The 12748-nt window shown below is 38.2% G+C and overlaps 2 protein-coding genes across 2 annotated transcripts in view; both read left to right on the top strand.

Moving 5' to 3' along the window:
- LOC145469724 (mitogen-activated protein kinase kinase kinase 2-like) overlaps positions 1–12748 on the top strand; it is a 147933-nt gene that overhangs the window by 92773 nt on the left and 42412 nt on the right. The window lies entirely within an intron of this gene.
- Positions 3561–12748, top strand: part of LOC145469685 (uncharacterized) — a 65091-nt gene continuing 55903 nt past the window's right edge. Inside the window, exons 1-3 of the mRNA XM_081453457.1 lie at positions 3561–3621; positions 4440–4479; positions 9381–9655. The gene's annotated coding sequence lies outside the window, so the exon portion shown is untranslated. The remainder of the gene's footprint in view (positions 3622–4439; positions 4480–9380; positions 9656–12748) is intronic.

Genomic DNA, 12748 nt, shown 5'->3' with positions numbered 1-12748 from the left:
ACTTCCTATTAGTATGGGTACTGTCAATGGCTCCGAGTACCCGTCCTCCCCAACCAACTGGAACTCTACCTCAATCCAGCCATCATATGCGATTTTTGTACCGTTCACGGCCTGGAGATTTAATCCATCTTCCCCCAATAACTCGCTTATGTCTCTTACTGGCTCGTTTGGTAGGTTAATTTCTTTCCAATGTTTGGACACAACACAAACTTGAGCTCCGGTATCCCACAGGGCATCCACCTTTTCCCCTTGAATCAAGCAGGAAACCACACATTTTCTTCCCACTAATTTGGTGAGTTTAGAGCGTTGTCTCGGGGTTAGGTGGGAACTGAACGACGTTTTCAATGTTTCAACACTTGCCCTTTTCCCTCAGTTCAACTTCGCTAATGGCTTGACATAGTTTCTTATGCTTCTCCCAATGTTCCCTTTGACAAACTTTTGAACAATAGTGGCTAGTATGGCACTGTGAACACCGCAAGTATTGATGTGCCCAATCCTCCCTCTTTCCACAGTTCATGCATTGTTGGCACTGCTCATGAATCGGGGGGGCTGCTCCTTGTCCCGTGGGAGCAACCCTTGTCTGTTTCCCTGGGGGCTTGCTGAGTTATAGCCCCTTCGGCTTGACCTTAGGCATTGGTAACTGAAGTGGCCGACATCACCACAGTTGAAACAATGGTTGCAACGGAAACCCCTTCCTTGTCTTTCACAATTCCAGCACCCTCTAGGGCGAACCCTCCCTTGCTCTACAGGGTTGTACTGTGGGTGAGGGCTAGCGCGGCTTTGTTGTTCCATGCCCTCCCGGATAGCAGCCAATTCCGCTTTCAACTCTCTAACTTCAGTAAGAAGGTTAACTTTTGGTGGCTTTTCTGGGGTTTTACCTTCAACTGAGGCATGGCTGTCGTCATGGGTGGCCAATTGAGCTACAAGCTGTGTGGGGGTTCGGTTTGTGAGCTGGTCATGACGGGAACCAAGCTTCTGCATTCTTTCTGTTTCATTACTAACTGCTGCATTCAATTTCTCAAAAAGTTCTTCATCTTCCACTTGGGTGTTTTGCAGGCATGGTTTTATCTCCATTTTAATGTTATCATTCCGTAACCCAGTTAATAATGAATGCAGAAACATGCACTGTACCAGCTTTGGGTCATACTTCAAATCAGATCCTGCTTCTTGAGATGTAAACAGTACTTTCTGCTTTAGATCAAGGAGGCGAACAAGAAAGTCCTGAGGGGTCTCCCCAGCTTCCTGTACTGCCGAACTGAGCAGCTGATACATTTCCGTAGCCCCCCTTTCTTGGTAATGTGACCGGAGTATTTTACGTAATCTGGCAAGATCTAGATCGGGCTTACCTTCCAAGTAGCTCCTCAATCTAAGGCCTGGATTGATGGCTCGAATAACGGCCTCGACAATTTCTTCTTCTTTATAGCCCCGTTTCAATCCAGCGTTAATTTGGTGAGCAAGACTGGTAAAGCTCAAGCGATCTTTCTGACGTGAATCTCCAATCTGTCCCGATATTTTAAATTCCTTCCTGAACGGTGGAATCGCTGTGGTTTCTTTAGGCGTAACTGCATTTGTGCTTGACTTGACAGCAGACTTCTGATCCACACGTTCGGTTTTCACACCACCCTCTTGTTCACTCTTCGCGTCCTTCGTTGCCGGTTTCTTTTCTTTAATTGTTTCTCTGAGATTCGTTAGTGCTTCAGTTCCGAGTTCTTCGGCGTCTAAATATTTCGTTAGGATTTGTACTAACGCCAGACGTCCCGTATCCGTCTCTTTAACTTCGATATGTAGCCCCGCACAGATTTCTCGAAGACTCGCTTCGCTAAGCTGACAAATTGCTGTTCTCACCTCTATCTGAATCTCTTCGACGACTTCTATAGACATTTCGATGGTTTCTTTGTCACGTCGGGGTCACCAAATGTTACACTCTACTCAATCTCGCACAGGAACTACTACAAAACTACAATGACAACACGTTTTCTCATCGATCCTCGTTTCGTTTTCATTCTCGCCAACGCGTGGGATTTTCGATCCCATAATAATAAGTAACCTGGGGCTGGGCCCAGTCCCTCACGTTCTACTTGTAACATGTGCATTTGTAATCGTGACTACTTCCGCTGATAGGACAGAAGCTTATTTCAGCAACAAAATGGCTGCATTACATTCAAATTAGTGCTAGGCTAACATTTTTCCTGGGCTCGATTAACCGGCCGCTGTTGGGGAAAGGAGGCTACACTCCTCCGGACTCGAGAAAGCGGCGGAAATCCAGCCTACGTTTTCCCTAACACGGAAGATTCCCTCTGCGGTGCGCGCAAGCAATACCATGAATGCTTGCGCTCGGGCCGTCATGCGCACATACTCTCGACCCAGTCTTAATTAAAACGAGACGGACGAAACACTCCTTAGCCTGCGCAGCTGGTAACAAAAGCCTTAACGCACATGTCACCGCTTTCAAAATCAAATCGTGCGAACCAGAAAACTATTTCGTACTTATTTAAATCTGCTTGAACGCATTTAAGACCCTTTCTAAACACAATAACGACAGTAGCGGTTTCAAAAACACCCTTTACGTCTCGTCGTTGACTGTGATGTTATCGTCGGCAGTCTTTCTCTCGTCCACAATATAATAAATAATTCTTAGCTTTTTGTCTTTAAAATCGTTTGTCTTTGATGCTTCCGTTTATAAACACATCAGTGTCAGTTATTTTTGTTGTGTGAACATCATGCAAGATCGATTCTATCAATTTTCTTTAAGACGTTTTTACAGCATTTATCGAAAGAAAACCAAGTAAAGTTTATCACATTTACCAGCATTTTTTCTACTACAGCGTTTACAGTTTCTAAAAGTTGTTATTTGCTTAGGTTTTACTGATTCAACGAGAATATCGAGTAACAGAAACATATTGTTATCAGAATCTCGCGTTTTCTTTTTCATTGATTGCAATTAACTTTAATTACGAAAAGCCGAAAAAGAAGAACTTTTAATTAAAAGGAACAGATCTCTGAACTGAAATAATCAACCAATGGTAAGATTATATGGTGAATATTTGATGCTTATCAAATTCAGAACACTAAAAGTAATTGTCCATGGCGACCTAATAAAAAGTAGCCATCCATGAATAATTCGACAAATTCTCATTTGCAAAGCCGTGAAGCTTGTAATTGCAAGGCAATTAGTTAAGAAATGACGAATACTGCGCACGCGAAAATAAAAACCGGTCCAGTCTCTAAGCCGGCCACCTTATCTCGATCTCGTAATCTTTATTTCTAGGTAAAGGCACTTAGAATCATAAGTATATTATCCCTTCATCTAGGAAGCCCTAATCCGGCTCATATCTCTCGCGTTTGTAAACTAATCTTTGACAAGTTCTCGTGTTGTTTTGTATATGATAATTATTCCTCAGTTGAGGACATAATTTGATAACAAAAGTTCAATTATATTCCTCGCGCGCGTTCCCTGGCGACAGCGAGCGGTCGGTTTAAGGAGTGCGATTGTAAAGTTGGCGTTTCATCCCGTTGTTCCTATTTTTTGTTTATTAACTCCTCAGCGAATTTTACATCATCGGAGATACCACTGCTTCGGTTTGACAGGATTAAACGAAGTCAAAGAAGAAAGGAATTGATGTAAGTATCACAGCAGGTGCTAGATGCAGTGGCACGGTAGGGTGCCCTTTTTTTAGTGTTTCTTAAGGTTGGGTTCACGTTTGAACTTATTATGTGGAAAACGACAACATAAACCTTATAGCAGTGATCTTGCTACTTTTAAAACCAGGCAAGTTTTAATTTATCTCTCTACGATGCGTTTACTTCTTCATCGATACATGACAAAGAAATCAGTTTTGGTCATTTGCGCTTCAAAGCTGGTTTTAAATGTTGTCGTCTTGACTGTCTCTTTAAATTGCAGATTGATCGGGCTAGATCATAGACAAAAAAAACTTAAGTGGCGTTTATTTGAACAACAATCGAAAGTCAAATAGTAGCGCAGGAAAAAGGAGAAAAAGTAATGTGGTATATGTCGAAAAACTCGTCAAATTTTTGAGAGTTTTTTCTTCTCTATGCACTTCAAAATATTTGCATATGAAAAGAGAAGGTCAAGCTATGGCCTTAAGCATTCTGTAAATTTAGGTTTTAAAAGAAATGTCTGATCCATTTTAACACGCTTCGGAATAAAATAATCCGGATAGATACGTGTTACAGAAATCAATTTATTTACTACTTCCTTAGGGGGAATTTCATCACCTTTTGTTTTTCTTTCTCTGTTGAATTAGAAGCAATTTCAAGCCTTAGGCCAGTTTGAAATAGACTGACTATCGCTAGAAATTTTCGCTATCTACACAGTCCATCTTGATCGTAATACATTTAAGAATGCGCGCGAAGAAATTTACAGTTCCTATATTAAATATTGCTCTTCCGCGAGAATCTCAATTTCCTTATTTTTACAGACGAAAGCCATCTTCTTCAACTACAACAGGAAATACTAAGGTAAGGATATCAAGTTGTTATTTTCTGTTTACTCGTTATTCGTTTCAAGGGCAGATCAGTGTATGCGGTGACTGTGGGATCCATATCGACTCACATTCCACTTTAAACATGTTAAATTGATTTTATCACTGTTGTCAATCGTAAAACTACTTCATGTTAGGCAGTTGATGTTTTTCAAACCGAAAACAATGCAATAAAGTTTATTAACGTTTGTTTTCAAGACGATATATTAATTTTATACGTCGTATAAAGCACTTCCCAAGTTTATCTTGATATGCCAAGGTTTTGACTTCATTTTCAACGCTTTCTACAATACATTAATATTTAACTTTTTTCATTTATTTCGTATAGATCACTTTCATCAAAGACCACGTGCGTTGAATATATTTGATTCCCTTTTAACTCGACCATTTTAAAATTTATGTACACGAGTGTTGAACATACAAACGTGATTTTGGCATCAATTAAAATTTCCGACTTATTAGAACAGCTCAATAACTTTTTTCCACCACACTGAGAGTTTCCGCACACTGGAAATGTTTATTCTCTCCACTGACTGCTAGACAATCTTTGTTCTTTTTGTCTTCAGAATTTGAAAGTACATTAAGACAGCCTGCTTTATATATATTTTCCGTATGCTTATCGCCTATGCGGTTGACAATGTACTCGTATTGCACGCGAGAAAATATCAAATATTTAGGTCACTCTTATTCTCCTAACTGACTGCAATACAATCTTAAAATGATCGCTAGGAGAATTTGCAAGTACATCAATACAGTCTCTCTCATACATATTTTCCGTATGCTTATCACCTGTGTGGTTGACAATCCGGCTACTCGTATCGCACGCGAGAAGATATCAAATATTCAGACCACTCTTGAGAATTTAAGCCACTGAAGTGTTCATTTAGTTTCTTTCGCTGATTATATCTTAACTTCTTTAGATTTTAAATTTAACTTTTCCTTACACAAACCGAGTTCGCATCGAAAGTATGTTATCAAAACTAACAAGGTTGCTTTCGAGCATGCCGAGTGTTTTAAGCGCAAAGCGTCAAAACAAGTCATAAATTAAATCTTATCAGTTCGTTTGCCCGCAAGCGTGTATACAAATCAAACGGAGTTTTCCGCTAAAAGCGCGTCAGTTTTCCTGAGAGTTTTACAAACACTATAGCCGAACGTAACATGGGCGTGTTTTACTTGCAATATTTATAACAATTTTAATTTCGCGTTAAGCGTAATGTTCTTTTTCCAAGAGAACTTGTCATCTTTTTTTGCTGCTATTGATTTTCGCAGCTGCCTAAGTTGCCTACATAACTTCTACGATCTCTCGTGTCTGCTTACAGAAAAAAAAGTTATCAGCGTTATCAGTGCAGTTCAAATATATGATCCTTCATATCTTTACTTTCGAATTTCATATAAAGTTACGAACTCACAATGTGGCCATCTCCTAGTTGACATCAAAAGAAACGGTAGCTAACGGTTCAAACTTGAAGGCGCAAAAACTGTATACCTCCCCATGTTTCGTAGGAAAGGTCGACGTTCAACGTTTTTCTTTAACCACGTGACCATGGGTCGAGCGCGGCTCTTACTTCGCTGGTGGTTTATTTCTTTTTCCTGTAGCTGACCAGCCGAACCAGGCACTCTCTCGGCCGACTTCTCACAAAAAATATCGCAAATTTGATGTTCTATACAGTAGAGCCAGCGCTATCGGCACATGATAGCCGTGAAGATCTGGAAAGGATTCCTACTGTATGATGTGAACGTGAGGAATTTTCTTACGACGTGGGCATCTGAATATTCAAACACAGAAAAGTGCACTTGTTTAAAGAGTGAAATAATGTTTTTCAGAGTCTTGGAAATGAAATATTTGCCACTGCTTAAAAGACGTGTTTGTTGAAGCAATGCTTGACGAAATTGGCGGCACGACGGTTATTTTTGTGGATTCCGGCAGTAGAAAATTTTCAGTTGCTGGATTTTGTGTGGGTAAGAAATGTTTTAAGAGTGGAACTTAGGGATGTTAAAAATATATTTTGCGTACATCACACGTGCAAGTAATGAATTTCTCACGCTCTCTCATTTGATTTAAGTTAAAACAATTTGTGTCGCACACTTAGCATTTTCCGGAAGCGACAAAACATTTTGGAAGGTTTAGGGAACTTGGCGCAACATGCCTATCTAGTCATTATCAAGGTATTTCTAGGATTGCGCGAAATGTCGACAAAGAAAATATGCACACTATATAACTGTTAAAGTGAAAAAACGTTCTCTGGTTAAAAAAGATAAAAAAAATCTTAATCTTTAATCTTTTTTAACCAGAGAACGTTTTTTCACTTTAATGTGTCTTATCCTGGTTACAGCTCTATCATGTTTTTCTTGGCTTGTATAACTGTTACTTGTAGAGAATGTAACATGTAAATGCAACTCCCTACTACGTGAATCTAACATTAATCAATTCAGGTTGATAATAGGATATCATTGATTTATACCCAGACAGTGTGACTCCAGTAGATTGAAGCAAAGTCAATATTAATGATACGGCAAACCGCTATTGCCCTACTCTTTCACGTTTTCACTGACATCTGAGGGCGCGTAACGCAAAAACATAACGGAATCGAATGCTCGAAGACGCAAAAGTGTTATCTTAACGTAGAGTTGCGAACGTAACGCAAGACAAGTTATTCACTTTGAAATGATTTTGCTAACATTTGTTTTATCGGTTAGATGAGATAAACTCTAATCAAGTTAAATTAAACTATAAATCAGTTCCGATGGTAATATGAAAGGAGAGATTGATTGCCTTGTTTTGCAGAACAAGTTTGAGACTGGCTTGAGATAAGAAGATCGGAAAAAGCTGCTATGATATAGTGTACCAAAAATATTAAAAGAAATAATTACTAAGAAACAACAATGATGAACGATCGGTTAAACCAATATTTTAACAGATATAACTACTGAGGCGGGAGTCTACAACTGTGTCAATTATATCACCTCTGGAAAGTCATTCAGGTTCCCAAAAGAAATTTGTACGCGATTGTAAAAGCACTACAGCACTACACTATGCCTGTCGAATTTAACATGACCTGGTAAGAAAATCAATAGAGTTTAATTGTATTGACTCTATCTAGTCTTCAAGTCGCCTATTTCATTATTCCTTAACATCTGTATATTGGCCACTAAGCAATTATTCCGGATAATTGTTATCAGATTTTCTGCTTATTTTACTAAAGAGAACAAATTTTAATTCTTCAGCGCTTTCACATATGAACAATTTTTTTTAACAAAAGGCGAGGTGTGCTTGAGGTTGCAGTAACGTGTTTTATTTTGATTTCCACACTGCCAAGCGATTCATAGATACCGAAATTAAGCCACAAAGAACTGATAGAAGGAAATGGTACTCATAAAATAATTTGAAGTGAGGACTACAAAAAAACCGAGGATGTTTTCAAGAAATTTTAATTTTACTGCAAAACCAGAGTTGCGTTCGATAGATTTTTTACGATGACCTTGGTAGCGAATTTTAGCTCGGCGTCATAACAATTTGCCATCGTTTTGTTTTCGCTTGTTTTTCAGAGATAATTAATTCTTTCTGCGTTAGGTGTAGTTTCAAAAACATAAATATTCTTAAAAGGGAAGTTGTAACAATTGATTCGAAACATGTACGGTTTTAGATCTACAAGTGTCAAGCCAAGTATAGTTCAATAAAATCTGAAAAGGACACACGAATGTTCTAACTCGTTAAAGTTTTGAAATTTTCCGCTTATAACTTTTCAAAACGATGAAAGAGAAAATGCAAAATTTAAACGCAGTGTCAATTCATATTAATCACGATATATGAATTCATTTCAATTTTAAGTTATAAATATTTAACCGTGGTAGCATGAGTATTAAATACTAAAGGACTGTGTGCTAAAAGTTTCAAACAATACTAAGAGTATTGGGTAAAGTAAAAACTCGTCAAACAAAGAGTATTGTTTTGATGTGAGACCAAATTCTTTCAAGTAATAATAAAATAACTTTACAGCATCAGTAAGGAGAGTCAGTGTTTTGATCATAACAATGAGGACGTTTGCATAGGCTTTAAAAGAGTTGGCATCGAAGACTCAGAACACGCATGCGTACTACAGGTCACCTGCGTCGAATTGAAGGGATGACAACAAATGAAAAAAAAAATTAAAAGGAAAAAGAGAAATGACTCGCCTGTGCCTTTCATCAAGCGAGTCACATCAAAACTTTTAAGTTGCTCGTATTTGTCAAAGACCTCTATAAATTGGTTAGGGCTGGAAAAAGCTTAGAAATCTTATCGGCTCAATTTAATCTTTTTTTTTTTCTTCTAAAAGAGCTTGTATTATTGAGTAAACTGTTTAGACAGGATGCATCGATCTAATTGGAAAACGCTTTAAGTTTGCCAGCAATTCCGGTTTAAGTAAATAACGGTTAAGCTATAGTTTGCACGAGAGTTCATCCAAGCTTACAACCCTTCGCTTGTTAATTGCAAATTCTAAAGCTTAAAACAGACGCATCTGTCTGTATTTTTTTATACCGTAAAGGTACGAATTAGTCATACAGTATTTTTCAGGTTCCACAAGTATTTTCAGGTTCCACAGTATTTTTCAGTTCCACAAATATTGTTATCTAAGTACTCTTTGTAATCAAATCAAATAGAGGTTGACCTCACTCAACGAATCAATTACAAAAGTCGACCTCATTTGTCCACAATTCACTTTGCTTTCCACCCAAAACAATTACGATCTTTCGGAATGCTCGGGTTTATTCAAATTAAACTCGAATTTTCCTGGCAGGATCACTTCTACGCTCTTTGAAAAAGAAGAAAACATCTCTAATTTGTCTCTATCTGAAAAGAGTCGTACTTAGAACTTTTTATTTCTCTTTTCAACCTTTCAGCTGTCAGTGTTAGCTGTCATTGTTCAATGCCTAATTGACCTGGTGCAGTAATTAACATAAAAGGTTAATTACAGAACACACTACCATTGATTCCAGATCTCTTCAGACCGCCTTTGGCGCCGGGATAATTCACGTTCATTTATAGGAGTTTGTGCTTCAGCAAAATCGCTTTATCTTGAGAGAGAAACTTGCAGAAATCAACTGGAAATTTCGCACTGTGACACAGGAGCTATAACGTGGACGAGAAGAGGAAAAATTTATCAGATTGGTTAGAAGTAAGTGTGAGGTAGCAACTTAAATATTTGGAAAAAAATAATTACATTATAGCTTGCGTTCTACCACAAGGCAATATTCATGGTGTAATGAAAGCGACATAGTTTCAGCCGAAAAACGTTTTCGCCTCGAAACGTTGAAATTTCGCATTGCCTGGGAGGAAAAGCCAACGGAAAATAGCACAGCCAAATTTGGAACCCTCTAGCAGAGCGACTGGCGCGGGGTCTCTAATTGTTTAGCGCGTAGAGCTATTCACCTTGCGAGGACCACCCTCTACAAACACAGACAATAAAATAGAAAAGGTGGTCGGCGAAATGGTAAAGTGTAAAAGAAGAATGAACATGGAAATTCTGGGTAAATCTTAATACTGAGCCACTGCAAATAACACGATGGCCGAGTCTTTAGTGTACATGTTTAACCCACAAATTGAAAACATGTGTTCCTGCTGGGGAAAATAACCAACACAAGTTATTTTACAATGGAGAAAATTCTGGCATAACCGAGGTTATATAAACATTCTGGGACGAAAAACTCAATCTACGCCTGTATTTTGCTAAGACCAAGAAAAACGTTTATGGAAAAATTTGTCGAATTGACGACGGAAAATAGGGAGGGATCGTAGTTTTCCAACTGCGTTTTGTAAAATTATTTTATTAGACCTCCGCAATAACATTTATGAAGCAGCCGGAAAAGATTAATTGTGCCGCATTTTCTCGAGTTATGATTTCTTTTAATGGATTTGTATTTTTTTGGATCTGTAAACGATAGCTTGTGTTTCTGGCCGGAGAGAGAAAACCGATGTTAGATATTGCATGTTTAGATCACCCACGAACTAGCTAATAGCAACAGATGTTGAGGGTCGAAATTCACTATTGCCGGTTAAAAGAGAAAACACTTTTGTTGTTCTTCGCACAATCGTTCTTCACACACCGTAAGCGGGAATTAGAATAGCATTGAAATGGTTTTCAAAGCCATTTACTTAAAAAAAACAATTGCTTTATGATCAATTTTAGCGTTTATGGGTTTCCCCAATGAGCGATGTTGTCCAATATTTAACACCATTTGTTATTACAGCTCGACAACTTTGACAAACGAGTGTTAGACAAAACATTAGCTGTCAAATGTTTCCGCTGCGGTCATTGAGACCCGCTGTGCATGGAAGCACCATACGGAGGTCTTGCGAAATTCGACTTCCAGAAACCCCGCGCTATTCGTCAGTAAAGTTCCCACCCTGTAGCTTTTACTACTTAACTATCCGATACTTGCAATGTGTTCATTTTGTAATTTCACTTTCTCCTTACAAATTAAAGCAAGCCGTTAACGTAATTTGGTATTTTATTGACTTATTGGACCAGGATGAAAAGAGCCATTTTGATTGGTTGCCCTGAGTAGTCCGAATTTTGCAACAAGGACTGCTGAAAGAAAGATTACCTATTTACTTATTTAAATATATATATAACGAAGAAAAAATATTGTTAGCAATTTTCGTTCTGCTAGGAAAGCCGCACACGTTTGCCGAGTGTAGATCAGTTTCTTATTTTAAAATAGTCAATTTGCAAGAGCTTTTTTTGTAACCAGTTTGTCCGGTCCTCATCGGAGAACGTTGTTCTCGCCTTCGGCTTGCGAATTATTTAAAACAAATAAATAGATGATGATAATAATAATAATAATAATAATAATAAATAGGCAACAGTGGCTGCTCGTGACTGTGTGACATGGCGAAGGAGAATGTCTGGCCCTATACCCACTTAGGGTTACGGTCAAAATCAATAATAATAATAATAATAATAATAATAATAAATAAAGAAAGAAAGAAAGAAAGAAAGAAAGAAAAAAAAACTCTCATGCTAAAACTTAAAGAATTCAATACCCAATTACGAATTTTAGTTCAATGACGTGAAAAGGACTGAAAAAAAGGATGGATGCAACATAATCGCTTGCTGTTTTTTGGAGGATATACATTTTAATCTCGTTCTCAGGCTTTCCCTTTTCTCGCCCCTCCAAATCTCTAAGGGAAAAGTCCTCGAAACGAGGTTGGGGAATCCCGATTTTTCGAACGTACCAGGAAAACGGAAAAAAGTTTGAAAAAATTGGGGAAAAATTACAGTGCTCGTCTAAGAGGAGGGAAATGACTTTTGGGTTCGAGAAATCGGAATACCATGTGGCAACAAATTTTTACGGGTTCTACTGGATTTTTGCGGTTTTTGCGGTTTTTTTCCTAGGCTCGATTACCAGCCGCTGTTCGGGAAAGTAGCCCGCGCTCCTTTCTCTTCTCGGGGGGAACGTAGACCGGACTCGAGAAAGCGGCGGAAATCGAGCCTAGTTTTTTCCACGATCCGCAAAGAATAGTTCCCGCAAAAACTAGAACCCGCAAAAAATTTACTCCACAACCGAAATGATAAATACAGACATCAAAATGATGAAATGAGAAACAAAACGTTCAGAACCGAAAAAAGGTTTACAGGAAGGGATCGTCTGAAGGTACTCTATTAGAAAAAGCATCTACAATTCCGCACAAGAGTACGATGTAACTGCGATAGAGTGACACTGATTACTGGATTACTGTGTCTTACATAAACAAAAATGCGAAAATGTTGTAATTTCAATAGTCCTTTTCACGGTTAATTTTTCTCATTTGCATTACAATGTAATCCGGCAACGTGGATGCGAGGCAATTTCGGGCTAAAACGACAAAATAGCCCCACATACATGCTAGATTTTCTTGTAATACAAATGAGCAAAGTTAACCGTGAAAAGGGCTATTAAACGGGACTTCCTAAAATCGCAAAAATCAGTACTCAGCAATAAAAACCAGTCTTTTACAATCGCAAATATTAGTCAGTCCCGCAAAATACCAAAAAAATCGCTGATTCGCAAAACAGTAAACTCCCGCAAAAATTTAGTTCCACACGGTATCTGAATTACATCTGAATTACATCCCCTTTGTGCTTTTGTGCAGGGCTTTAACATGTGAGATTTGATTGACTACAGTTGTCTCATACGTAAAACGTTTGATCGTTTTGTCATTAAAACTAATTTTGAAAATATATTTTACAACTGAGCCGGCTTGTGACAGATATATGTTAATGAGGGTT

This window comes from Orbicella franksi, chromosome 15 (assembly GCF_964199315.1).
Source record: "Orbicella franksi chromosome 15, jaOrbFran1.1, whole genome shotgun sequence".
NCBI lineage: Eukaryota > Metazoa > Cnidaria > Anthozoa > Scleractinia > Merulinidae > Orbicella > Orbicella franksi.
Note: the sequence above shows the minus strand (reverse complement) of the source record. Positions and strands in the feature narration are given on the sequence as shown.